This window comes from Cetorhinus maximus, chromosome 1 (genome assembly GCF_964194155.1).
Source record: "Cetorhinus maximus chromosome 1, sCetMax3.hap1.1, whole genome shotgun sequence".
Classification (NCBI taxonomy): Eukaryota; Metazoa; Chordata; class Chondrichthyes; order Lamniformes; family Cetorhinidae; genus Cetorhinus; species Cetorhinus maximus.
Genome location: NC_135879.1, coordinates 211,865,083 through 211,886,313, shown reverse-complemented (window position 1 = coordinate 211,886,313; position 21,231 = coordinate 211,865,083). Strand labels below are relative to the sequence as shown.

Here is a 21,231-nt window from a genome sequence, read left to right as displayed (position 1 = left end):
GGAGGGAGTGCGACAAAGGTTCACCAGATTAGCTCCTGGGATAAAGGGACCGTCCTGAGGAGAGATTGTGTCGATTAGGCCTATATTCCTTAAAGGTTAGAAGTACAACAGGTGAACTAATTGGAACATATAAAATTCTTGAGGGGCTTGACAGGGTTGATACTGAGAAAATGTTTTCCCCAGCTGGGAAGCCTAGAACACAGGGTCACGGTTTCAGAATAAGAGGTCAGCCATTTAGAACTGAGATGAGCAGAAAATCCTTCACTCAAAGGAATTCTCTACCCCAGAGTGCTGTGACGCTCAGTCGTTGAGTATATCCAAGACAGAGTTCGATAGAATTTTTGAGTACTCTGCGAATTAAATATGATATGGGAACAATGCAGGAAGGCGGAGTTGAAGATCATCACCCATGGTCTTATTGAATGGAGGAAGCCTAAAGAAACAAATGGCCTCCTTCTGCTTTTATTTCTTATATTCCTATGTTCTTATATTCTCACCACTCTTGCTAAAGAAAATTTTCAATTTCCTACTGGATTTATTAGTGGCTATCTTATATCTATGACCATGTATATTTCCACCCCTACCTCACCTTCACATAATCCATCTCCAACTCTTCCCTTGATTTCTCTATCTCCATTTTTGGAGATAGGCTGTTGACCAATATAAACTGATACAGACCAAGACAGGAGGAGTGCACATTTAATATCTAGCCCCACTTCTCCACAGGCCTAACAATATTTTAAATGTTTAATTCACACACAAAACTGGCCAATTCCTGCCCTTTTATACTGATATTCCCAGCATAAAAAGACTCTAACCAGGCTTCTTACAGTAAACACAAAAAACATTGATTATTATAAAACAAACTACATTTTAAAAAACAAGTTAATAAACTGGTTAACATATAAGTTGTGTCTAGAAGGGTGACAATTTTCCCCTTTTAAAAAAAAGGTATTTGAACCCCCATACACTCAAACAGGACAAAACAAATACAGTCCCCTGCAGAGGCTGGAGGATGGGAATGTTTCTTTAAAAAGGTTAAAATTCGAAGAGATCTCGACGCTGTTGATCTAACAGAATTTTGGTCACAATAGGTCTGGAAGTTCTTTCAGACGGATTTTTTGCTGAAACTGTCCTTGGTGACTCTTACTTATCACAACTTTGCAGACTTTCAAAAAAAAGATGAGTTATCCTGATGAGACATTTCTGAGGAAAGTTTAACTCACTCTAGGCTGCATGTAATACAAATGTAGGGCAGAGAGAGGGAAAGAGAGTCTTTTACTTGCAGCTTACTTCTAAGGCACCCACCATACACACTCTCCGCCCAAGAGTTTTAAACACTTAGATGTTCAAACAATACTTTTCTTAGGCCAGGTGTTTTTAACCAATCAGCAAAAGTTTTTAGCCTTGCAACAGCAGTTTTTTGTTAACTTAGATATACAAAGTATCTTTTCCCTCTCCAGGTGTTCACCGCTGGACATCTATCTTGGTCCATGGTTTCCTGATGAATGGCATATTCACAGCACCAAATTAATATTGAAAATATTGAAAAATAATTCTGAAGGAAGAATGCTCAAAATTCAATGTCCTTCAAACTTTTCCAAAAATAGGTTACTCACACTACTACAAGTCCAATGACTTCCACAGCTACCTTAATTATACTTGAGTATTGGTGAAAAAAAAGACATTTCTTGTCAAATCTTTTCACCTTGCACACATCAGGACAATTCACAAGAAAATGCCACTGTCAGGGAAACAACAAATTTATACTATGTGAGAAAAGAGTGCTGATTGGTTGGCAAATGCATTCTGATTGGTAAAGGCATTATGGTGAATGCACCAGTTGATGATGACTGCCAGTTAACTGCCAAGTATTGGTTGCAATTTAAACCAGGCAGCTTGACTCTGATTGGTCAAGACATTGCCCTGGGGAATGAACCAGCAAATGGCTGTCACTTATTTTGTTTAGCTGAAACAGAAGCAATTTGTGTACATGTTCTTTCTGTCTGCAAAGAACAGGGCCCTGTGTACTAATATATGTAGCTTCCAGTACACGCAAATGTGCCTCACTGTGAGCCTGACTGACAATCTTAAATTGGTTGTCAGCATAATTCTTAGCAAATGTTGTGCAATTGCATAATCACATGTAATGTTAGGCACTGTGTTTTGAGTTTTGCAATCACAGGCTGGTTGGTTACAGTCTGTACCCTACCCATTGAGAACAGCAGAAGTGACATACTGTTTGATATGATCCGCCAGTCTTTGGGACATAAGGCCTACATACCTAGCATCACACTGGCACTGAAATTCATATGCCGCACCACTCATTTGTGCTAGAGGCAGAACGTCTTTTTGGCTTGATGGCAGCATCCTGTTAGTGGCGAATACCACTCGTGTTGCTAGTGCCTAGTAGCAGCATGAAATAGCTAGCTTCAATGATGCTCAAATTTTTCAGATACCTTTCCCTTCGACGTACTAATTGAGAAATCTGCCAGGGGATTCTCTATCACGGTCTGCTGCAAGCCTACCTTCACTGGTCAATATATGCATTGAGCTTCTTACAGTTCCACACGCTATATGCTTGGTCTCATCAGCAACATCGTAAATAGGGCCTAAGCCATTTGCTCACCATGTCAGTTTGATGCTGAAATAGGGCGCATCAAAGGCATCCTGCAGGATAATGGCTACCCTGGTCAGGTCATTCTGTACTGTATATCACGCAAACTCAAACGGGCCCAAGGCCATCTCTTTCGGTCCTAAAAAGTGCCCAGTCTACCTCAGATTACCCTGGAAGGGCAAGGTATCTCAAAAATTTGAGCAACAGGTGAAGCTAGCTGTTTCACGCTGCTACTATGCAGTAGCAACATGAGTGGTATTCACCACTAACAGGATGCTGCCGTCAAGCCAAAAAGACATTCTGCCTATTACAAAAATGAATAATGTGGTATGAGTTTCAGTGCCAGTGTGATGCTAGGTATGTAGGCTGTACATCCCAAAGACTGGCGGATCATATAAAACAGCATGTCCCTTCCGCTTTTCGCAACAGCCAAGGTACAGACCGGACCCAACCAGCCCATGCTTGCAAAATTCAAATCACATCTAATGTTGGACACTGTGTTTCCGCGCTTGGGCAACATTTGCTAAATAATCTTCAGTATGCTAAGAATTACACTGGCAACCAAACTTAAGATTGTCAGTCAGGCTTGCAGTATGGCACATTTTCATGTGCTGGAAGCTAGATAGATTTATACACAGGGCCCTGTTCTTTGTAGACAGAAAGAACATGAACACACATTGCACCTGTTTCAGCTAAGCAAAATAAGTAATAGCCATTCGTTCCCCTGGGCAATGTTTTGACCAGAGTCAAGCTGCCTGGTTTAAATTTCAATGTTTGGCAGTTAACTGTCAGTCACCATCAACTGGTGCATTCTCCATGGCACCGCCTCTACCAATCAATCAGCACCCTCTTCTCATACAGTATAAATTTGCTGTTTCCCCCGACATTGACATTTTCTTGTGAATTGTCCTGATGAGTGCAAGACGAAAAGCTTTGACAAAAAATCTCTATTTTTCAGCAATACTCATGTTCTGTACTATCAAATGACAATTTAATTAAGACCATAAGACATAGGAGCAGAAATTAGGCCATTCGGCCCATCGAGTCTGCTCCGCCATTCAATCATGGCTGATAAGTTTCTCAACCCCACTCTCCCTCCTTCTCCCCGTAACCTTTGATCCCCTTACCAATCAAGAACGTATCTATCTCGGTCTTAAATACACTCAATGACCTGGCTGCCACAGCCTTCTGTGGCAATGAATTCCATAGATTCACCACTCTCTGGCTAAAGAAGTTTCTCCTCATCTCTGTTCTAAAAGGTCTTCCCTTTACTCTGAGGCTGTGCCCTCGGGTCCTAGTCTCTCCTACTAATGGAAACATCTTCCCCGCGTCCACTCTTTCCAGGCCTTTCAGTATTCTGTAAGTTTCAATCAGATCCCCCCCTCATCCTTCTAAACTCCATCGAGTATAGACCCAGAGTCCTCAAACGTTCCTCATATGTTAAGCCTTTCATTCCTGGGATCGTTCTTGTGAACCTCCTCTGGACCCTCTCCAGGGCCAGAACATCCTTCCTGAGGTACAGGGCTCAAAATTGCTCACAATATTCTAAATGTGGTCTGACCAGAGCCTTATAAAGCCTCAGCAGCACATCCCTGCTTTTATATTCTAGTCCTCTCAAAAAAAAATGCCAACATTACATTTGCCTTCCTAACTACCAACCTGCAAGTTACCCTTAAGAGAATCCTGGACTAGGACTCCCAAGTCCCTTTGCACTCCAGATTTCTGAATTCTCTCCCCATTTAGAAAATAGTCTATGCCTTTATTCTTCCTACCAAAGTGCATGACCTCACACTTCCCCACGTTGTATTCCATCTGCCACTTCTTTGCCCATTCTCCTAACCTGTCCAAATCCTTCTGTAGCCTCCCCGCCTCCTCAATACTACCTGTCCCTCCACCTATCTTCCTCTCACTAGCTTTGTGCAAGGACTCGATTTCATTCCCCTAGTTTCTCCACCTCTGTGGCATCTGTCCTGGCAATGCCATCCCCCCTTACCTTAATTAGACAGTTCATTTTAAATATTTGTATTTGCTGTTGCTGCAATCACATCTGGAGTATAATGTATAGTTTTGGTATCCCTTTTTCAAAAAGGGTATTCAGTCCCAGAGGATACACCATAAGACCATAAGACATAGGAGCAGAAATTAGGCCATTCGGCCCATCAAGTCTGCTCCGCCATTCAATCATGGCTGATACGTTTCTCAACCCCATTCTCCCGCCTTCTCCCCATAACATTTGATCCCTTTACCAATCAAAAACCTATCTATCTCGGTCTTAAATACACTCAGAAGGGCTAACACAGTTGATTCCAGAACTTAAGGGAATGACATATGAGGGACCATTACTACCTTGTCTCTTTTCTCTCTCAAACAAAAAAGGGAAGGCTGAAAGGGGACATGATAGCACTGTGAAACGATTGGAAAAATTGAATCAAAGTTTATCCTGCCGTGTATAGAACCTAAGCACTAGAGGCAAATTTACTGATTGAGGATAACAAAAGAAAAAAACAGTAAAATGCAGGAAGAACTTCTTTTTGATAAAAAGGCGATGAGTATGAACATATGCTGCAAGTGATGGAACTAGCAACATTACCTCACCTAAATTGCCAAGATTGAGCAGACTGGAGCTTTGAAAGGAAAAGGCTTAGAGGAGCTCTGACAGAGGTCTCAAAAATTATGACTGAATTGGACAGGTAGATGTGGAGAGAATGTTTCAGCTTGAGGGAGAATTCCAAGTTAGAAGCCATAAATACAAGATAGTTATGCATAAATCCCATGGGGAAATAGGGAGAAATTTCTTTACTCGAGTGGTTGGAATGTAGAACTCGCTACCACAGGATGTAGTTGAACCAAATGTCATACATATTTTCAAAACCAGAGGAGTACACGAGGAAAAGGAATATAGAAAGATTTGCCGGAAGGTTGAGATGAGGTAGTTGGAATGAGAAGAGATACATGTGGAGTATAAACGCTAGGACAGACAAGTTGAGGTTAACAGCTTAAAAGCAAAATACTGGATGCTGGAAATCTGAAACAAAAACAAAACTAGCTGGAAAAACTCAGCAGGACTGACAGCATCTGCGGAGAGGAACACAGTTGACGTTTCGAGTCCGTATGACTCTTCATCAGAACTAAGGAAATAGAGAAATGAAGTGAAATATAAGCTGGTAGAGGGGGATGGGACAGGTAGAGCTGGATAGAGGGCCAGTGATAGGTGGAGGCAAAGAGATTGCCAAAGATGTCATAGACAAAAGAACAAAGGGGTGTTGATGGTGGGGATATTATCTAAGGAATGTGCTAATGGGGACATTAAGGGTAGCAAGCAGGACAAGCAAGTGGCAGATGGCCCTAGTGGGGGTGGGGTGGGGGGGAAGGGATCAAAATGAGCTAAAAGGTGGAGATAAAACAATAGATCGAAATAAATTTTAAAATAGGTGGGAAAAGAAAAATATATTTTTTTTAAATTATAAATTATTGGAAAAAGGGGTATCGGAAAGGAGGTGGGGATGGAGGAGAGAGTTCATGATCTGAAGCTGTTGAACTCAATATTAAAGTCCAGAAGGCTGTAAAGTGCCTAGTCAGAAGATGAAGTGCTGTTCCTCCAGTTTGTGTTGAGCTTCACTGGAACATTGCAGCAGGCCAAGGACGGGCATGTGGGCATGAGAGCAGGGTGGTGTGTTGAAATGGCAAGCGACAGGGAGGTCTGGGTCATGCCTGCGGACAGACCAAAGGTGTTCCGCAAAGCGGTCACCCAGTCTGCGTTTAGTCTCTCCAACGTAGAGGAGACCGTATTGGGAGCAGCGAATGCAGCAGACTAAATTGAGGGAAGTGCAAGTGAAACGCTGCTTCACTTGAAAGGAGTGTTTGGGCCCTTGGACGGTGAGGAGGAGGGAAGTAAAGGGGCAGGTGTTACACCTTCTGCGATTGCATGGGAAGGTGCCATGGGTGGGGTTTGAGGTGTAGGGGGTGATGGAGGAGTGGATCAGGGTGTCCCGGAAGGAACGATCACTGCGGAAAGCCACCGGGGGTGGGGGGGTGGGTGTTGTGTGTGTGTGTGTGTGTGTGTATGTGTGTTTGGTGGTGGCATCATGCTGGAGTTGGCGGAATTGGCGGAGGATGATCCTTTGAACGCGGAGGCTGGTGGGGTGATAAGTGAGGACAAGGGGGACCCTATCATGGTTCTGGGAGGGAGAGGAAGGTGTGAGGGCGGATGCGCAGGAGATGGGCCGGACACGGTTGAGGGCCCTGTCAACCACCGTGAGTGGAAAACCTCGGTTAAGGAAGAAGGAAGACATGTCAGAGGAACATGGCGGAGCAGACTCAATGGGCCGAATGGCCTGATTTCTGCTCCTATGTCTTATGGTCTAACTGTTTTGGAAAGGTTAACAGCTTGTTTTGTGCTAGTGAATTGCAAGAAGGAATTTGACAGGATCTTGTCAATAAATTAGATTCAGGGTTATTAGAAATGTGCCAAGATATCACTGAGGATAGATAGAACAAAGAGCTTTTCCTGCCCAAAACTATGCATATACAGTAAAGACTCCAGTAGCAGATTTGTACTCAGTTTTCCATTTAGCTACCAGTTTACTGCCCAGAAAAAGAAATCAGATGTAGCAGCATGAATGCCAGGGGCCAGTTCATGGATCCTGGCTTCCCAGAATCCAAACTAAACGGTACTACACAAAGAACAGCCTTAGCCAACCTTTCTCCCTTCTCTCTCCACTACCCCACTCCCCCCACCCCCACCCCCCAACTCCTTTGTTCCTATACTCCATAGTGTAATTAATTCTTGTTATCTGCATGTAATGCCATGAAACGGCTCATAATTTCTAAAAATAAACCAATCTCACTCCAACATAATTTCACATACCTCCTTTTGCACAGCACATGAAGAGCACATGACAGCAGGGATGTCAATATAAAGTAAGAGGCAAGATCCTGTATTAAAGAGTATTGGTGTAATTGGTTTAGATCACTCGGCAATACACTTAGCTTTGGAAACTCTGGAATAAAACAACCTTCTTTAGAGAAGTGCTTATTTTACTAAATCGTTTGCAAAGGTTAAAGAAATGAAATATTCCATTAAGTACAATTGCAATTACATGTACTTAAATGCAACCTTGGGGAGAGGTTCATACTGGCATCAATGGTGAAAATGTACTGCTGACTTGTACCGACAAATAAAAAAGTCATCCTGCCCATAACTAAATTGAAGGTCATTTATTCAATGCAAGCTCCATCACAAGTAGCCATTTGTCTTTCCCAACCTGGTAGTGGCCAGATACTCCCTGAGTCATCCTCTTGAAAATCTTGCTGCACCTAACAGATCCGGCACCAGGTTATTTACTTTGTGGGCTCACCTTGGCAAGTGCTATTGTTATTGGATGCAACATAATAAAATAAATGCAGTGTCCCAAGGTATAAGTACAGATGATGGCGATCATTTGCTAAAGTAGAGAAAACCCTCCAAACCCTCTATTACAGCCTCAGAACCCTTTAAAATAACTGAAGGCTACTGCTTCCACCAACCTCCCTGGGAAATAATAATCATTCTAGGAAGTGCTTCTTAGCATCAGTCGTAAACTCATTTTTTAGCTATTCGCCTCTACATACACTTTGTCTGCAGTCATAGCTCAATTTGAAATTGCACTCAAAATTAGCCCTTTCGCTTCTATTTAGTATCTCTTTTCAAGATTGAACAGAAAAGTTTTTAGAACTTTTCCTCAACTCATTTGTCTGATCGTATGGATTAATCTAGTTTTTCCACCCTCACAGAACCTCATATCCCAGAATTATACAATACCGCACAGGAGGAGGCCATTCCACTCATATACCTGTACTAGCTTTTTGAAAGAACCATTCAATTAGTGCCACTCCCTCTTCTTTCTCCATAACCCTGCAAATTTTTCACCTTGAAGTATTTATCCAATTCCCTTTCAAAGCCATTAATTAATTTGCTTCCACCACCCTTTCAGGCAGCATATCCCAGATCATAACAACTCGATGTATAAAATGTCTTTTTCCTTCAAATCACCTCTGGTTCTTTTGCCAACTAACTTAAAAATTCCAGGACTTCAATGTTCTGTTGCACCTCAGCAATGAGAATTAAATGCAATATTCAAGGTGCAGCCTGAGCAGAGCACTATACAAATTTGTACTTTGGTCTGACAATAAAATACATTGTTGAGTTTGTTTTGTAATTTCCACTTTCAACGAATGAAAAATAGCCAACGGTGCCTATTTTCTCAAATTCTGGCTCCACAAAAAAATACTCTCATCACCTATCATTTATTTCTGCAACCTGTCACAATTAAGCTTTACCAAGATCAAAGGCAGCCTGTATGCAACTACAACACAATTATACAGGCAGAGACTCACAGAATACATTATGATTTATAAATGTTAATATTTGAGAGCTGAGTGTAATGTTTCTGAACATGTAAGTCAGTCATTTCATAAATATCAAAGTATCATGGCCATGTCATGTTACTGTGAAATTAAAGTTTAACAATTAAATGTTTTAATTGATTCTTTTCAAGAGAGGAAAGAGGTGGTGAATCATGCAGAGTACACTTCCATGGTAACCAGATTACTGTGTTCTGCCACAACTGCTGCCAGCTACCTGTAGCTATGAAGAAGAATGAAATAGTAGCATCAAGATATTACCCTCGCGACACACAGACATATAAAGAATAAAGAGTCAGTAAGAGGAGGGGTGAGACCAATTAGGAATCAAAAAGGAGGCCAATACAGGGACCAGCACTAAATGAGCACTTTACAAATGTCTTTACTAGAGGATGCTACCAAAATCAGTGAAAGAGAAGGCAGTTAAGATACAAGATGGGCTACAAATTGATAAAGCGGAGGTAAAAGAAACGTTGGCTGTACTTAAAGTTAATAAGTCACCAGGACTGGATGGGATACATCTGGAAATATTGAGGGAATTATGGGTGGAAATTGCAGAGGTGCTGTCTACAATTTCCCAATCATCCTTAGGTACAGAAGGTGGTTCCAGACAAGTGGAGAATATATGTTACACCCTTGTTCAAAAAAAAAGTTGCAAGGATAAAAGCAGCAACAACAGGGCAGCCAGTTTAACCTCATTGCTGGGAAAGCTTTTAGAAACAATATCATGTTGGCATCATTTGGTCTTGTGAGGCGATGGTTTATGTCTAGATGGTCAACTTTGTTTTAAACGTCACCTGATGTGGCCCAAGACACAGACAACTATGGCTCAGGAGCTGCACTCATGGCAGTCTCTGCTGCACTTTCTGTAACTGAAGGCATTGAGCTGACAAGGTGTAGCATTCACTGGTCTCAGTTTTCTCTGGATCCTCTATGCAGCCAGCTGAGTTGTTTCTCCTTGTCCCTTCCAATGCCCTTCCAAACAGTCAGCCTCTTGAGGTCACAGCCATCAGTCTTCCAGTTGTCTGTGTCGATGCTTGCCATCTTTGTATCTCACTTGCAGGTGTCCTTGTAGTGGAGGTATGGACATCCAGCAGGTTGTGATTCAGCAGGTCATGACCCAGCAGCCAGTTCACCATGCACAAGGTCTGGGGTATATGGCCATCATCCACAGATGAACATGACCAAGCCATTGCAGACATAATCAGCTTAGAAATGAGTGCATGTTGATGGAATTAGTATGCTCCAGGACCTCAGACTTGGCGACCTTATCCCATCAAGAGATGTCAAGGATATGTCTGACACAGCAAAGTGGAAACTATTCAGCCTTTTCTCATGAATAGCATACGTTGTCCATGTCTCATACTATACAAGTGCCAGGCAATGATCATTTCCAACAAGAGAATCTAACCATTTCCCCTTGACGTTCAAAGGCATTATCATTGCTGAATCCCCCACCATCAACATCCTGGGGGGTTATCATTGACAAGAAATTGAACTGAACCAGCCATATAAATACAATGGCTACAAGAGCAGGTCAGAGCTGGGAATTCTGCAGCAAGTAAGTTGTTGCATGATTGCCCAAAGCCTATCCACCATCTACAACGTCTAAGTCAGGGTGGTGATGGAATACTCTCCCTCTTGCCTAGATGAGGGTAGTTCCAACAACACTCAAGCAGCTCGACGCCATCCAGGATAAAGCCGCCCACTTGATTGCTATCCCATCAACCGCTTGATTCTTATCTGAGTAGGCAGCATGACTGAGATTGATGAGGGTGGCCTTTCTGCTTTGAATCCAAAAGCTTTGAAAGTGGCATCCTGTCCCTGGTGCACAGCAGGCAGTGATCTGTATTGCAGTCAGCACTGTGGTAAATGCATGTGTTGAGAATGCTGTTGGGAGTCATAGCTGCTGATAATCAGGTCCAGTGATGCGAATGCCCTGACTGTGGATATCTCCAGGACACCTTGTGGCATGGCTTGTTCTGGAAAAAATATTTGTTACACAAAACTCACAGGAGCAAAGCTCAAGGAGTATTTATTTACATTTATCTCTACTGTGCCATGATGTCCGAGGCAAGTGGGCTATGTCTCATGGTCAACGTCCACTCTTGCATTGAAATCGCCCAGTAGGTAAGGATGTTCTGTTTTAGGGATTCTGCTCATAGCAGTGTCAAGATCTTCTGGTCAAAAACTGGTCCTTCATCTCTGTCGTGGAGCAGCATTGGAGTATAGATACCAATGATGTTAAACGGCCCTGTTTTCTCTATCTAGCTCTCAACTCAAACATGTTTTGAGCCATTTGTTGCAAGTTTTGACATCGAAGGTAGGGTGTTCCCTACATCCTGCTCACATTTCTTCTGAACTCTTCCCCTTCCAGATGAACATGTAATGATTTTCTTCCAGGGATCCAGTCTCAGCTTTCCTACAAGAGGCAAGGCTCACTAAGTCAATGTTCAACCTATCAAGTTCCATGTCGATCACAGCTGGCTTCCAGGTATTCTTGACCAGTTTCAAGTCGTCTCAGTCCTGGGCACAAGGTCCTGATATTCCAGCTTGCTAACTGAAGAGCTAGTATTTTCATTTGATAGCCTGGTGCGGCGGATTTGGTCCATTGAGTAGATTCTCGAAGCTCATTGAAGCAGGTGGATTGTACCGGGTCAGTACCTTACTAGTTTAGGGTTGCATAGCTTGACATGGGCAGTAGTTGGTCAATGGGACACAAAAGATGCTCGCATTATAGGAGACAGCCTGTAGCACCTGTGTTCTCCACACCAATTGAATTGGGCTCATCACTTTTAACTGCTCCCTGTGTTGTGTTAACGTTCTGTAACAAAACTGCAATGTCTTCTCCAAATTGCAAGCCTGGAGAAAATTTACAGAGACCCTGGGCTGCCCAAATATCAGAGTCCCTATCTCGATATGCCTGGTTGGGTTCAAAGGAATGCAGAGTACTACGTTTGCTTGGTTGCCGGAGTTGATGGAAAGATGACATATTGAAACATCAGTCAACTCCAGATTTTTTTGTCAAGGTTTACTCCCTTAGCCTTCAGCCCTCCTGACGTACCCACAAGGCTTTGGGGCTCTATGTTCATACCTGAGAGTTTGGATCGTGTCCATATGCCAGACACCAGTGGGCCTGCACACTGCATGCCTGGGGGCCAAACATTCTCAGAGTTCCTCAGAAGCTTTAGCCTGGGGCCAGAAGGGGCCCAGTTTCCATGTATCACCATGATGAGGCACTGCTGAGGGCCTGCCTATAAAGGGGCTGTACACTGACAAGGATAGACTTGCACATTTGGCTCTTCTTCCGTTGCTGCTAGCCAGAGGTGTAGGCTGAAATGAGAAGCAAACTGGCATAGAAAAAGTACTAAGCACACCAATTCTCTTCAGCTACACATTAGACATATCACATCAACCTGATGGACACAGAAGGTAAACTGGGGCAAAAATAACAGTCACTTGGACACATGTGAATTAATTAAGGAAGGCCAGCGAGGATTTGTTAAAGGCAAATTGCAATTAACTACCTTGATTGAGTTTTTTGATTCTCAAGAAACTATCATATTTTTCCTAACATTATTGTGGGATATTTTAGAGCAGGCCTATGTGTGTGCGTGTATGGTTGCGTGTGTGTGGCTAATTTAATTAAACTAGAGACAATTAGACTGCAAGGCTTAAATTATCAAAGAAGTGAGGTGTAAAGCAGGTGTAAGAAATGGATACGAGTAAAGCTAAGGTGAGGTCAACAGATACGGTGTGAATGAAATTTGCATTTTTAGATACGTGGGTAGGCGTTTGATTTTCAAAGGGGCATGATAAGATTTTTTAAACTGGTAAGATACATAAGGCAAGGTTATTACGTTGATTTTTCCCAAAAATGCTGGCCATAATGATAACATGAAAGATTGTTATATTCTGAAAAAAGTAACTTCTAAAGACAAGGGGAAACAATGGGATTTCAGATCAAAAAGGGAGAAATATATTTAAACAAGTGTGGAAGGCTGTGAGAGGTGTGGCCATGTAAGATTTTGAAAGGGGGCTGTGTGGAACAGACTTGGGGAAAAAAGCCTCTAGCCACCCTGCAGAAGTTTGCTGTTCCTGTAACCAAAGTTGTGTTAAAAGCCTTTGGAAGTCCACTGTCCAGTGGGTGCTTGTGGTAAAACTGCTGGATGATTTACAAATTTTGAATCTATTTGGACTGTTGCCTTAAAGGGGGTGTGTAGATGGGAGTTTGCTTAAGTAGAAATTTTGGAAACTGTTATAACTGTAATCTTGTGTTTGTGTTTAAGCTTTTTCTTCTTTTGTTAATAAATGCTTTAATTTAATCTTTAAAATCTCTAAAGGTGGTAGTGGATTCATTACTTCTGACTTCAGTGCACAAGCCTTCTTGTAATAAATACAAATTGCAAAATCGTTGTGATAGCATGGTCAAGTTTCCCTTGTGAATTGGTCAGCCTGGCAAATACCACCTGCCATATCATAACATGATGAGGTAAAGCAGAGGCTTGGTGAGGGCAATGCAGCTGATGTGGTTACACTGACTTACAAAAGGCATTTGAAAAGTGCCACATAATGCACAAAGAGTTTAAATAAGGTAAACCATGGCAACTTGCTTAATCTTTCTAGAAAAGTATAACAAGAAGATGTGCCTGCACTGGCAAAGATATTCAAATCTAATCAGCGGAAACACTATTTCAGTGAACATGTGGTGAATCTATGAAAATGCTCCCAAGAGACAGTAAAGGCAGGAAGTCGTGGTTCATTCTAATGCAAAATCGATAAAGGTGTCTTCAGAAAATATATTCAGATAAATGAATAATTGAAGTCAAAATGTGCTAAATGCTTGAGAGGAACAGATGACTTAGAATCTATGGATCCCAAAGCTTATCACCACAAGGGTATTTTCCACACCCATGGCTGAGTCAGTTATAGATCAATTAACTAGCATGATTTGTCATCAACTTCATTATTGTTGTAACATGAAAAGAACATGATGGAACAGGTGAAGTGAGAATGACTGCCCTTGACATCAAGGCAACATTTGACTGAGTGCGGCATCAAGGAGCCCTAGCAAAACTGGAGTCAATGGGAATCAAGGTAAAGCTCTCCAATGGTTGGAGTGATGCCTAGCACAAAGGAAGACGGTTATTGTTGTCAGAGGTCAATCATATCAGTTCCAGGACATCTCTGCAGGAATTCCTCAGGGTAGTGTCCTAGGCCCAACTATTTTCAGCTGCTTCATCAATGACCTTCCCTCCAACATAAGGTCAGAGGTGGGGATTTTCACGGAAGATTGCACAATGCTCAGTACCATTCACAACTCCTCAGATGCTGAAACAGTCTGTGTCCATAAGCAGTAAGATCTGGACAACATTGAGGCTTGGGCTGTGTGGCACAGATGTTACTTGCCTCATAAGTGCCAGGCAATGACCATCTCCAACAAGAGAGAATCTAACCATCTCCCCTTGACATTCAATGGCTCTACCATTGCTGAATCCCCCACTGTTAGGAGGAGGCAGTGGCATAGCGGTATTGTCACTGGGCTAGTGATCCAGAGACCCAGGATAATGCTCTGGGGACCTGGATTCAAATCCCACCACGGCAGATGGTAGAATTTGAATTCAATACAATATCTGGAATTAAAAGTCTAATGATGACCATGAAACCATGTCGATTGTCGTAAAAGCCCATCTGGTTCACTATTGTCCTTGAGAGAAGGAAATCTGCCATCCTTACCCAGTCTGGCCTACATGTCGACTCTTAAATGCCCTGTGAAATGGCCTAGCAAGCCACTCAGTTGTATCAAACCACTAAAAGCAAGTCAATAGGAATGAAATCGGACAGATCACCTAGCATCAACCTAGGCACCAGAAGCGACAATGGCAAACTGAGCCCTGTCGCCCCTGCAAAGTCCTCCTTAATAACAGCCTGATATAGTCATACTTATGGAATCAACCTTAGTTCAATGAAGAGTGCAGGAGGGCATGCCAGGAGCAGCACCAGGCAAACCTAAAAGTGAGGTGTCAACCTGGTGAAGCCATAACACAGGACTACTTGCGTGCCAAACAGCACACGCAGCAAGTGATAGAGCTAAGCGATCCTACAACCAATGGGTCAGATCTAAGCTCTGCAGTCCTCACCAATCGTGAATAGTGGTGGTGGACAATTAAACAATTCACTGGAGGAGGAGGCTCCACAAATATACCTAGCCTCAATGATGGGGGAGCCCAGCACATCAGTACAAAACATAATGCTGAACAATTTGCATTTGCAACAATCTTCAGCCAGAAGTGCCAAGTGGATGATCCATCCTGGCCTCCTCTGGAGATCCCCAGCATCACAGATCTCTAGCCTATTTGATTCATTCCACGTGATATCAACAAACAGCTGAAGGCACTGGAAACTGCAAAGGCTATGGGTCCTGACAATATTCCAGAAATAATACTGAAGACTTGTGCTCCAGAACTTGCCACTCCACATCCCTAGCCAAGCTGTTTTAGTACAGCTACAACACTGGCATCTACCCTGCAATGTGGAAAATTGCCCAGGTATATCTTACACACAAAAAAGCAAGACAAATCCAACCCAGCCAATTACCGCCCTATCAGTCTGCTCTCCATCAGCAGTAAAGTGATGGATGGGGGGAATCAACAGTGCTATCAAGCAGCACTTGCTTAGCAATAACCTGCTCGCTGAAGCTCAGTTTGGGTTTCGCCAGGGTCACAACTCCTGACCTCCTTACAGCCTTGGTTCAAACATGGACAAAACAGCTTAACTCCAGACAGTGACTGGCCTTAATATCAAAGCAGCATTTGATCGAGTGTGGCATCAAGGAGCCCTAGAAAATCTGGAGTTAATGGGAATCAGGGGGAAAAACTCTCCCCTGGTTGAAGTCAGACCTAGCACAAGTTGCAGTTGTTGGGGGTCAATCATCTCAGTTGCAGGACTTCACTGCAAGGGTTCCTCAGGGTAGTGTCCAATGAGCCATACCATCTTCAGCTGCTTCATCAATGACCTTCCTTCCATCATAAAGGTCAAAAGTAGGGATATTCACTGCTGGTTGCACCATGTTCAGCAACAATTGCGACTCCTCAGATACTGAAGCAGTCTATGTCCAAATGCAGCATAACCTGGACAATGTTCAGGCTTCTACTGACAAGTGGCAAATAACATTCGCGCCACAAAAGTGCCAGGCAATGACCGTCTCCAACAAGAGATAATCTAACCATCATCCCTTGACTTTCAATGGCATTACCATCGCTGAATCCCCCACAATCAACATCCTGGAGGTTACCATTGGCCAGAACCTGAACTAGACTAGCCATATAAATACTATGGCTATAAGAGCAGGTCAGAGGCTAGGAAACTTACAACGAGTAACTCACCTCCTGATTCTCCAAAGCCTGTCCACCATCTACAAGGTAAGAAGTCAGGGGTGTGATGGCATACTCTCTACTTGCCTGGATGAGTGCTGCTCCAACAACGCTCAAGAAGCTTGACACCATCCAGGGCAAAGCAGTTCACTTGATTGGCACCCCATTCACAAACATTCACTCCCTCCACCACTGTGCAGTGTAAGCAGTGTGTACCATCTAAAAGATGCACTGCAGGAACTCACCAAGGCTCCACAAACAGCACTTTCCAAACCCAAAGCTGCTACTATCTAGAAGGACAAGGGCAGCGGATACACGGACCATCACCCAGAAGTCCTCCTCCAAGCCACTCACCATCCTGACTTGGAAATATATCACTATTCCTTCACTTGTCACTGGGTCAAAAACATGGAACTCCTTTCCTAACAATGCTTGGGTGCACCTACACCGCAGGGCCTGCATCATTTCAAGAAGGGAGCTCACAACCCCTTCTCAAGTGCAATTAGGGATGGGCAACACATGCTGGCCTAGCCAACGATGCCCACATCCTGCAAAATAAAAACACATGAACCTAGCTGTCATTATTCGTCTGTAAGGCCTCTCTGACTATCACCAGGTACTTTAATCACAGAAAGCATCAGTCAAATGCAATTCCAATTCTGTCTTGTACATTACGTAGAGGTTACTAAACAGCGATCAGGAACAAAACCCTCACAACCCTCAAACCTGTTTCTAAACAGAAATTCATACACCATTTTTCCAAGCGATATGAAACTAGCCAGAAAATAACTGTCTGACTTGAAAAAATTATTCCATTTATCTACAACTTCAAGGGAGGAGCAGATGGACAACTCATTCAAATAAGTCATGTTGAGGCTTTTTATTTGCATAATATCGTTGTTAGTGCCACACAGTGCAATTTTTTTTTTAAAAATCTGAGGAGCTACATATAATATAGGAATATAGTAGGCCATTCAGTCCTTTGAGCCTGCTCCACCATTCAATTCGTGGCTGATCTGATTGTGGTCTCAACTCCACATTCCTTTCTTAACAGAACCCTTAACTCCTGTGTCTATTAAAAAATCCAGTACCTTATATGTTTCAATAAGATCACATCTCATTCTTCTGAACTCCAATGGGTAAATTAAATTCAATGGGTAAAGGCTCAACCTGTTCAACCTTTCCCAAAGCATGTATAATTTCCTAGCTGAGGAGTCATGTTGACTACCTGTTCGTAAAATTCCAATGGCTCTAAAGTTATGATTTACTCTCCAGATTCCCAAAATTACACATCAACCTTTTATTTGGGGGAGCGGTGTTTTGGAAAATACGCTCCTACACTTTATTTATGACGCATTTCCAGGTTAAAGGTGTGACAGAAATCCAGTTTGCTGTTTAAATATCTTACCACACTACATTACATCAACTATAATCCACACCTGTCAACATTTTAAAGACTAGATAGTACAAATACCCCGATCTCTGCTGAGTTCGCTATTAAGAGGCCCTTGTGGACACAGCTTGACAGCCTCAGCGAGTGAGAGTGCGCTCAAACCACCCTCAGCTCAGCGTAAAAGCCGCACACGCACATCCCTGACCGTCTTACTCACTTGCTGCCCGCTTTCCCGTTGGGTTCCGCGGCCTGTCTGCACGAGCCCAGCTGATCCCAACACTAACACCAACACGGTAACTGCTCGCGCTCCAACTGCCCGCCCACTCTCCCCATCCACGTCGCATCAACTGCGTCACCAGCTCCGGGTCGCAGGTCACGCGCATGCTTCCCAAAGGGAGGGTGGCGGTGCATTCTGGGGGCTGTAGTTTTAGTTTCAACGACTTTTATCTCTCCCTCAATCCCATTCTCTCAGTTTCTTCGCCTCCGTCGCATCTGTTCTGATGATGCCACTTTCAAAAACAGTTCCTCTGACATGTCCGCCTTCTTCCTTAACCGAGGTTTTCCACCCACGGTGGTTGACAGGGCCCTCAACCGTGTCCGGCCCATCTCCCGCGCATCCGCCCTCACACCTTCCTCTCCCTCCCAGAAACATGATAGGGTCCCCCTTGTCCTCACTTATCACCCCACCAGCCTCCGCATTCAAATGATCATCCTCCGCCATTTCCGCCAACTCCAGCATGATGCCACCACCAAACACATCTTCCCTTCAACCCCCGGCAGCATTCCGCAGCGATCGTTCCCTCCGGGACACCCTGGTCCACTCCTCCATCACCCCCTACACCTCAACCCCTCCCACGGCACCTTCCCATGCAACCGCAGAAGGTGCAACACCTGCCCCTTTACTTCCCCTCTCCTCACCATCCAAGGGCCCAAACACTCCTTTCAGGTGAAGCAGCATTTCACTTGCACTTTCCTCAATTTAGTCTACTGAATTCGCTGCTCCCAATGTGGTTTCCTCTACATTGGAGAGACCAAACGCAGACTGGGTGACCGCTTTGCGGAACACCTTTGGTCTGTCCGCAAGCATGACCCAGACCTCCCTGTCGCTTGCCATTTCAACACTCCACCCTGCTCTCTTGCCCACATGTCTGTCTTTGGCCTGCTGCATTGTTCCAGTGAAGCTCAACGCAAACTGGAGGAACAGCACCTCATCTTCCGACTAGGCACTTTACAGCCTTCCAGACTGAATATTGAGTTCAACAATTGTAGATCATGAACTCTCTCCTCCATCCCCACCCCCTTTCTGATCCCCCTTTTTTCCAATAATTTATATAGATTTTTCTTTTCCTACCTATTTCCATTATTTTTAAATGTATTTCCATCCATTGTTTTATCTTTGCCTTTTAGCCTATTTCGATCCCTTCCCCCCACCCCACCCCCACTAAGGTTATCTGTACCTTTATTATCACATTGCTTAGATAATATCACCAGCTTCAACACCTCTTTGTCCTTTTGTCTATGATATCTTTTGGTTATCTCCACCTATCACTGGCCCTCTATCAAGCTCTACTTGTCCCAACCCCCTTAAACCAGCTTATATTTCACCTCTCTTCTATTTTTTCTTAGTTCTGTTGAAGAGTCATACGGACTCGAAACGTTAACTGTGTTCCTCTCCGCAGATGCTGTCAGACCTGCTGAGTTTTTCCAGGTATTTTTGTCTTTGTTTTTAACTCTCTCGCTCTCACCGGAGCTTCAGTTTGTCCTTTCAGTTACCACGACCCCCACGCTTTTGTGTGTTTATTTATGAGACTGGAAGAAAGACTTGCATTCATACTGCGCCTTTCACGACCACAAGCCGTCCCAAAGTGCTTTACAGCCAATGGTATAGATTTAAAGAAAAATACTGCGGATGCTAGAAATCGGAAACAATTCCTGGGCTGAGGGGTTGCCTTATGAGGAAACATTCAGCAAGTCAGGCAGCATCTGTAGAGAGAGAAACAGAGTTAACATTTCAGGTCTGTGACCTGATCGGTTCATACTTGATCAAAGAATATTGACTCTGTATCTCTCTCTCCACAGATGGTCTCTGACTTCCTCACTTTTTCCAGCATTTTCTGTTTTGATTTAAGTGCTTTTGAAGTGCTGTTAATGTAGGAAAGAGAATAGCCAATTTGCACACAACAAGCTCTCACAAAGAGCAACAGAACAGTGACCAGATAGTGTTTTTTAATGGTGCTTGAGGGATAAATATTGGTCAACACAATAGGGATAACTCCCCTTCAAAATAGTGTCATGGGATCTTTTACATCTACATGATGATCAATAGATCATAAGAAATAGGAGTAGGACTATGCCATTCAGCACATCAAGCCTTCTCCGCCATTCAACAGGATCATAGCTGATCTGATTGTAGCCTAATCCCCACTTTCTTGCCTATCCCCAAAAAACTTGACTCCTTTGTCGACCAAAAATCTGTCTAGTTCCACCTTGAATATATTCAGTGACCCAACCTCCTCTACTCTCAGTGGAAGAGAATTCCAAAGATTAATAATCCTTGGAGAGAAGAAATTCCACATCTCCTTTAATAACTTCTTTGAGCTGTCCATCAAACTGTGAACTTACAGCCCCTCACTGTGATGGTGATAAGTTGTGGAAAGCAGACGAGCATTAATAATGCTATAATGATAGCATATGGGGTTATGTGAACAAAAAGCTATTGAAACTGCTAGAATAGATTTTATGTCAATTCTCACAGACACAGCCAGGCAGTTTTTCTCAATTTTTAAAGGGCTGGACATTTAAATAACTTGACAGTTCTACATGCCTTATCTATACTTCAAGAGCACTTATGTCTAGCCTAAACATTCTTAATTTACACATGGCAGGATAAGGCCCTTCCTCCAGTGAAATGGGGTACGTTTGAACTCAACACAGTTCAAATGGTCTCCTGAGTTCAGGTTTCCCACATGTGGGAGACACTTCCTGCCCCCAATGCCACCTCCCTGATGAAAATGACTTCTGTTGGATCTGGGGGCAGGATTTCTGGATCCGCAGTCCATCCACCATTTTGGATACATTGCAGACTCTCCACGACCCCGCAGAAATCTAGGCCTAAAACTCTAGTTTCAGACCCACATTTCTCACCCTCAAACTGAATATGAAATTCTACCATGCTATGCTCACTCTTGCCAAGAGGATCCTTTACTATGCGGTCATTAATTAGTCCTGTCTCATTACATTTAATTAGGTCGAAAATAGCCTCTGGTTCCAGAATGTATTGTTCTAAGAAACTGTCCTGAATACACTCCATGAACTCATCCTCCAGGCTACCTTTGCCAAATTGATTTGTCCAATCTATATGAAGATTAAATTCTCCCATGGTTATTGTAGTACCTTTCTTACAAGCCCCCATTAGGTCTTGATTTCTCTGTCCTACAGTGTAGTTT

General features: G+C 43.3%; 1 protein-coding gene across 5 annotated transcripts in view; it reads right to left on the bottom strand.

Annotated features, from left to right (window-relative positions):
- The window catches only part of dym (dymeclin), a 531,615-nt gene extending 513,492 nt beyond the window's left edge, over positions 1 to 18,123 (bottom strand). For 4 of the 5 annotated variants that reach the window (XM_078552754.1, XM_078552781.1, XM_078552773.1 and 1 more), the window contains exon 1: positions 18,003 to 18,123. The gene's annotated coding sequence lies outside the window, so the exon portion shown is untranslated. Of the gene's footprint in view, positions 1 to 17,866; positions 17,975 to 18,002 lie in introns of those variants that run through there. The other variant, XM_078552763.1, reaches the window with a different exon arrangement.
- Between the last annotated feature and the right edge of the window lie 3,108 nt (positions 18,124 to 21,231).